Source organism: Condylura cristata, unplaced genomic scaffold (assembly GCF_000260355.1).
Source record: "Condylura cristata isolate star-nosed mole 26May11 unplaced genomic scaffold, ConCri1.0 scaffold00023, whole genome shotgun sequence".
In the NCBI taxonomy this organism is placed as follows: domain Eukaryota; kingdom Metazoa; phylum Chordata; class Mammalia; order Eulipotyphla; family Talpidae; genus Condylura; species Condylura cristata.
Window position 1 is genome coordinate 11396662 of NW_004567124.1, and position 7884 is coordinate 11404545.

Genomic DNA, 7884 nt, shown 5'->3' on the forward strand with positions numbered 1-7884 from the left:
GTTATTTTCCTTCTAGTGAGTCCAGGGCGTTCTCATTTGGGTTGAAACTCGTAGCATGAAAGTCTATAGTCCGTTTTTGTATAATCCCTTGCGAGTTTGGATGTAGTCGCGGGCTTCTTTATTCTGCTGCTATCTTGCTGGTTCCCGAGCTGGTCGAGCTGACCAGCGGCTTTGCGCGGTGCCCAGGTGCTCCGGATCAGGTCTGAAGTTTCAGAGGTTTTTCTCTCACCCAGGTATTGAGGATCAGATTTGCAGTCTTGCTGCAGCCTGGGCCCCACTCACTGAGCTGAGCCGTCCAGCTTTACCTCCAGGGTTTAGCGTGGGGCAAAGCGGCTCCTGCAGCCCGTGGAACTTCCAGGGGCCCAGGTCTTCCCGGGAGTTCCCTTCTGGGAACTACCCAATCACCGATTCCCTCGCAGTTATCTACCTTCTAGTGAGTCCAGAGTGTTTTCGTTTGGGTTAAAACTTGTAGTAAGTAAGTCTATAGTCCGTTCTCAGTCCTCAATTCCTATGCAGGCTTGGACGCGGTGATCTCGGGCATCTTTACTCTGCCGCCATCTTCCGGAAGTCCCCCACCTTGTCAATTTTTTAAGAACTGTCAGACTATGCTGGTCTATAAAAAGCTTATGGCAGTTCCAGCCCTGAAGTAGGTCTCCCAGATTTGAACCAGTGGAGAGTAGTGAAAGGCACAGAGCCACCAGTCAGGGCATATTCCAACACCTACCTCAGATGTGGTCATGGAAGATGAAGGACTAGGCAGGATTTTTCAGAGGATGAAGTCAGAGGACACATAGGGAGAGAACTATGTCTCTCTTGGTGAATACATCTAGGCTGTTCACAGAGAATTTCTTCCATGTCAGAGAAGTGGAAGTGCTTCACTTTTACCCAGTGGGGTTTAACCATTGCTATGTGGACGACGACTGTTGTGTTTTCCATGCCGTTGTGATTATTATGATTCTCCGACTGTATGAGGGAAAACATATATTGGCTTATAGTTTTCCAGACCTTGAGAAACCCAGTCTGAACCTGAGGGCCTTGTACAATTCTCAGAGGTACTGGACTGAGGGCCAGATGAACTTAAAGTAATCTTTCTTGGAGAGGGTAGTGTGTGGGAGAAAGAGGATGCTCAACTATTAGGGACTGGATGCAGGGGGGTGGCTGGCACTGCTCACTGTCTTCCACAGCCCTTTCCCTCCTTCCAAAATAATAGACTTGGTTGTCAGCCACACAGAACTGCCCAACCTCCTTTAATGCTATGTTTGGCTATTGTATTACCAACTGTGATGAGTAACTCTTGGACCCCTTTCCACCAAATGATTACATAGACAATTATTGCTTGTAAACAATTCTTCTTGTATTTGATTCAATGTTTACTATTTCTGTGGTGACTTGGCTTATTATTCCCTTCATGTTGACTCACCTGCTTACACAGAGTTGTGCATGTAAATGAAACTCTATTTAATGGAATGTGCAAATGTACATAACACTCCTACTTGTTAAAATCAATAAAATTTAAACCTAGAATATAACATTAAAAAAAATTGAAGCGTTGCCGTGTGGGTAAGTGTTTGCTAATGGGATGCGATTTCAAGTGATATTTGTCACTTTTGTTTTGGGGGTCTTATGTTCTCTACATTTTTTTTCACTTTCCCCTAGAGCCTGGACTTTGTAGCAACCCAGCTCCCACTGTGTAGATAATGACCATGCCCTAGAGAGAGGAAAGCGACAGCTTGGAAGTGATACAGGGCAGCAAAGGTACTAAAACTGCTCAAGACCACTGCCCAAATAGTTTCCCCGTCACTGTCTGAGCTTTCCACCACACATGCAATTAGACACTACTCAGGCTCAGGGAACAACAATGGGATTTATTTAACAAACCAGGGAAAAGCGAAGAGTTATTGAAGCCAAAATGACCTTCACCTCACCCAAAGCCATGTCCAGTGTTTTCAAGTCCTAAACAAAAGATGGAGTCTTCCCACCTCTGAGGGCATGCAGCAACCACTCACAAAAACAGCAGAAGACACAACAGGAGGTGCTCCTGGAGCTGCCATGATGCCCAGCACATTACCAGCAACATTCAAAATAGCAGATGCAGTGGTCAAATAATTCCTCAAATGGCCACACTCACACACTGCAGCTAGGCGCCTGGCTCTTGGTCTTGGCCTTCTCTCCCAGCCTTTACAGAGCAGCAAAACCAGAAACAGTTTCAGTCACCAGGCTACTTGTAAAGCCTTTGAATTTTTCCTCTTTGAGGTTGGCTGCTGGAAGTCTCCACATTTAGAGGCCCACAGCAGCCTTATCAATCTGAAACACTGAATCCTCAAAGCTGAAACACTGAGTTCTCAAAAGCTGAATACAGAACACTGAATCCTGAAGATTGAATAATCTGGGGCTCCTTCTGCAGTCCCTTGTATTTCTTATCTGTTGCTCCACCCAAAAGTGAAATACTTTTTCTGCTTTTCCCTGGGGCTATCCTCACCAGCAACCCCCTCCAGGTGGTACCACCTGTAACATGTTTTGGCCTCAGCCTCCAGTTACAGAAGGAATCTGGATTCTTGAATGGTCACACTGAACAGGACTGCATGAGGTACAATTATATGAGAAAGATAAACCATTGTATTCTTTTTTTTTTTTAAGATTTATTTATTTGTGCATACAGAACTGGGGTACAGGCCAGAGGCTTAGGGGTGGTGAGAGGCTTCACCAGAGACAGAGTGGGGAACAGAACAGGCAAACTGATGAAGTACACTGCTGAGGGGAGCAGTGGGTGGTTCAGGAGAGGTCTGCCACACCATGTGGTCACCTCCGGGGCAGGCAAGAATCTAATTCATATGGAAGCAGCTTTAGATTCTTAGTGCTGTGCTTTAACCCTCTGCACCACCAGAGAGAAGGCCAAACCATTGTATTCTTATGGTTCTGTATCTGTGGGTTTTTCCACTGCAGCATCTTAGCCTCACCTGAATGAACTGACCAGAGGGAGACCAATTGTTTCTAAGTACCATCAAGTGTCGCATCAGAAGATGAGTAATTCAACTCTGCTGTTGGACTAGGTTTTGTGCAAAACATTTTGTAAATTCTCACAAAGTCCAGTTTAAGGTCATTGAGTCAATCTTTGGTATTATATAATTTCAGAACATCTCACATGGGAATGATGAAAACCTTCAAAACAATTTTTCATTAATGGAAATGATTTTAAAGTTAAGTAAATGACAGATTTGGAGACTATGAGTGGAAAAACTGTCATGAAATCCATCTAAAATCACAGCACCAAGTCTGGAATGACTGCATGATCGGGATTGCCGGAAGAGAACTAATTATTTTGTTTCAAAGTCCATACAAATGGCTTCTGATGACTCACACCCTGTGTGCTGGATGAGAATTCTCCAAATAAGCTGGATGTCATCACACTGTTCATCTTTACTCAACCTTGTCCTGCTGCCTGGTATGTCCTTCCAGTTTCCTTCTTCATTCTCTAATGAAATTCTGCTCACCTTTAAAGACCAGTTCAAGGGTGACCACCCATAAGAAGACTCTCCTGGTTGCTCTATCCCCCCACTCTTGTCTGTCCCCATAAGACTTGGTTCAGAGTGCTAGGAGAGCATCTTTCGTAGCATCTTCTAGGTAGTCATTGTTCCCTGCTAGACTGACAATGAACAGTTTAAAGGCAAGAACAAGATCTTGCTTGTCTTCATCCCAATGCTTTGCCCAAACCCAGCATGAAACAGGCTGCCCCTAAATAGTTGTTGAATTAAATGAGCACTCATCCTGAGGTCTGTCACATTTCCTGTACCCCAGATAGTAGAGCCAGTTGGGTGAAAGGAGGGGTGGACCTGATGACAGCCCCCTCTGTGTAATTATCCCCTTCCAGTGAATAATGGGGCTGCAGCTCTGTGTCTGATTCTTTGATGAAGATGAAACTATTTAATCAGATTTGGTTGCTCATCTCATCATCTTCCTGCATCACACCCTTCCTGACGAGTTCATTAGCTGGAAGAAAAATTGATGACCTCGTTAGTTCTGCACATTGGTTCACTTAGAACAAATTGGAACTTTAGAATCTTGCTCAACTCTGACCTGTGGTGGGACAGGTCCCACTCTGAGGACTTTCAATGCACTGTTCCCATGGTGCCTTTGTGTGACAGGATTGCCCAGGAAGCTTCTGTTTGAAATCATGTCTTTTCCATATCCCCTTCTCAAGGTTCTCCTCATCCTGTGCAGTGCAGAATACATGGTGTTCCAAAGGCTCACTGCTCCCTAGCCACCACCTAATATTTTCCTTTCTGACACCCATTGAAATCTTATCCTCCAGGGCCTTTTTGACTTCCTGGCCCCACCCCCACCGGAACCACTATCTGCATCCTCAGATGCTAGGGCCATAACTCGGGTGGATTTGGGAGGAGCTCTTACTGGGATCTCAACCAAAGGACCAAGAGAGGAAGAATAACTGAGGTGAGGGGCAGATCTGTCACGTGGTGACAGGACTGCAGGTCTCAGCTTGACTAAACACCCAAAATTCTGGGCCTGCAGAAGTGAGCCAGTTCTGGTCACCTATAAGGGACTCACTGGCAGAGAGAGCTTGGTGATCAGAGTAGCCACGTGGTGGGTGATCAAGAGGTAAAGGAACAGAGGTTGAAGGATCGTGGTCTGGGGCGATGCAAGTCCCTCTTCCTCAGATGTTCCTTGTCCCCCTCAAACTTCATCCAGTTTACGTGGCAAACACCTATTTGGATTTCAGCAGTCAGCTTTCCCTTCAAAGCCTCTGCTGCCCTCTGTCCTGGTGTGGTTGCTTACTCCCATCTCTGTCTTGACCACCCTATGTTTGTCACACAGTGTTGGATTGTTCTTCAAAATGTGGGCTGCTTATGCTTTCCAGAGAGTTTATGAAGGTACCACTTTTGATTTTCCTACCCTGTCTCTTGAGTGTTATGCTTGGGCCTGCCACCTAACTGTCCTTAAATAACATCTGATAAATCAAGGAATGAATGAATAATGGTGCTACACCAGTATGCATCAGAGTAGTGCATTCACAGAGAATACCTGGGCTTTATGGAGCCTCAGGGCTCCTGCCGACAGTGCCCAGCTTTAGTAATACTGGCAGAGAAGAATGTGATGCAGGGAAACTGAGACAGGAGCCCAATCCCATGGGGTGGGCCAGCACTGTGTCTTCTAAAAATGTTGAGTTTTGACTGAGGCATTACCAAATGTTTTTGACAGATGAAAACACTGTTGACACTGGCTTAGCTGCTTTGCACACAGGGTGACTACATTTATACTGGCTTAGCTCCTTCCTCTTTATGCTTTCCACTGAAAGAATGACTATAACTAACTTCATGTGCTGCAGCACAGACACATGACCATGTTGGGTTAAATCTACAACCTAGGATTTTGTAGGCCAATCTGGGACCAGTGCTCCAGGGTCAGGCTTGTCTGGAGAGGATGTCAAAGATCACTTGTTCATTGGATAGAAAATCCCACTGAAACTAATGCAAATAAAATAGACAGGGCAGCAATGTCTCTCAGGTGGTCACTAGGTTGGCTCTGGGGACACACCTGTTGACGTGCTGGATCTCCATTCTGGAACTCACTATACACATCACCCCTACAAGTAGCTGCTTCTCTTTCAATGTCACTATTCAGAATTCCTGGATAGAAGCCAGGAAACTGGAAATGTCTCCATTTGCAAGGAAGCTCATCTGGAATTCATAACTTAGAAGAGAATTAGAAAAAAAAAGAAAGGAGCAGGAGACCAAAAGCAAGTGGACTAAAACTATCTAAGAGAACAGACTGGGCAAATCTAAGATAAATCTAAAGGAACAGATTGTAGGACAGGAAATAGAAATTGCTTTCTTTAGTGCATGCTCTTCAGTCTATGGAGCATATTCCTGGATCCTGGCTGCCTGGTGAGCTCCCCAAGGTTGGAAATGAGTCTAGCTCAAGTCTGTGTGGCTTCCTATATCCCTCACAGGACAGTCACTTGAGTACAGAGCAGGTGCCTGACAAATGCCTTGCAGATGTACCCCCTAGCCCTTATGGTAATCCTGTGAGGCAGACATGACATGAGTTGTCTCACTCCATGGGGAAAGATACAGGTTCAGAGTAGATGAGTGACGTGCCCAGCATCATACAGGTTATAAATGATGAAATCACAACTCTGATCCTTCCACGTTACTACATGGGCACATGAACTGGTCATAAAGTGCAAGGAGGGTGGAGAAGTCATTCAATGACTATTACTGTTTAGCCTGGAGGCACTTAAACTTCATCTCAAACTTATTATGGAAAACTTAGAGCTTAAATCATAAACTTTTACAGTATGGACTCACTCTCTCTTCAGGGGAAATGTTCCTACAATGTCTGCAAAGTGAAGGCAGCAGTTTATTTTCATTAAAACAAACCTGCCGGCCCTCTCTGGTGGCACAGCGGGTTAAAGCACAGCACTGAGAATCTAAAGCTGCTTCCACATGAGTTTGATTCCCACCTGCCCTGGAGGTGACCACATGGCGAGGCAGACCTCTCCTGACCCGCCTGCTGCTCCCCTCAGCAGTGTACTTCATGGATCTGCCTGTTCTGTTCCCCACTCTGTCTCTGGTGAAGCCTCTCACTGCCCCTGAGCCTCTGGCCTGTACCCCAGTTCTGTATGCACAAATAAATCTTAAAAAACAAAAACAACAAAAAAAAAAAAAAAAAAAACCTGCCATCATCTTGCACTGTGTTACAAAGACGCTCTTGAACACTCAGCACCAGAAAGTGCCATCTGGTTACATGGCTTTCTGGGGAATTTCAGGACTTAGTGCAGAGCCAATTAAGCCCACCTGTTCTATCTCCCCCAGAGGAGCAGAAGCGAGAAGGGTTAATGTGCTTTTCTCAAGCAGTGCTCCCTCAGCACCCATCAACCCTACCTTTGCTCTTCCCGGTCTTCACCTACACATGTAACTAAATCAGAAAGGTCTTCCAGTGACAGAGAGGAATCAGGATTCCATTTCCTCACAAGCTGACAGGTGAAGGAAATCCATATATTAAATGGGATTGGTAGCTTTCTTTCTGATCCTTATCCATAGCTCACTAGCTCGTTCGTTCTCACTCACTCTTTCTCTCACCCTGTCTTTGGTCCAGGGGAGGGAAGTGTCTTGAAGTGCTTTCCCATCTATTTTTGGTTGTGTATCATTGAGGAGCAGTTGTTGGGAGCCCTTTCTGAGAGCCATGTGTTGCTGGATGTCCTCACCTCCCCCACACCCCCCCCACTCTCTCGGGTATTCTGGGCCATTCTCCCAACCCAGAGTTTGCTCTATGTACAACACAACTCTCCCACACCCAGCTGTGTGTGTAACACATTGTCTTCCACCCCAAACATTCATGTTTCCCAAAGCAAACTCCAGAATTTAGCTGCAGGGGTGTCTCCTTTGGGACTCCTCTCTGACTTACCCTGTCACCACAGAGGATTGGGGTAACCAGGGAGGCTTCTGCAATGTGGTAGAGTAAATTGTGTTTTTTGCATTAAAGGTTTAAGTTGATGAAGTATGAAATTTCCTAGTCCTGTGAACTACAATTCTTTTTTTTTTTTAAAGATTTATTTATTTATTTATGCTAAAGAACTGGGTACAGGCCAGAGGTGTGGTGGGTGAAAAAGATCTGTTGGCCAGCTAATACAGTATAAGACCTGGGACTTGAGCGAACACAGCTGACCCATAATGTAACTCTTTTTGCTGTCACAAAATAGCTGTGAATGCTCCCTTTCATTTACATGTCCATTGTGCAAATTTTTAGTGACCGCTTCATTCTTGCTCTTTCCAACCATGTAACTTAGATCTTATAATCACAGTAATTACAGACATAACTTGCTTTTTGTTTGTCTAGCTTTTCTTGACTCACATATATTTTTTTTTT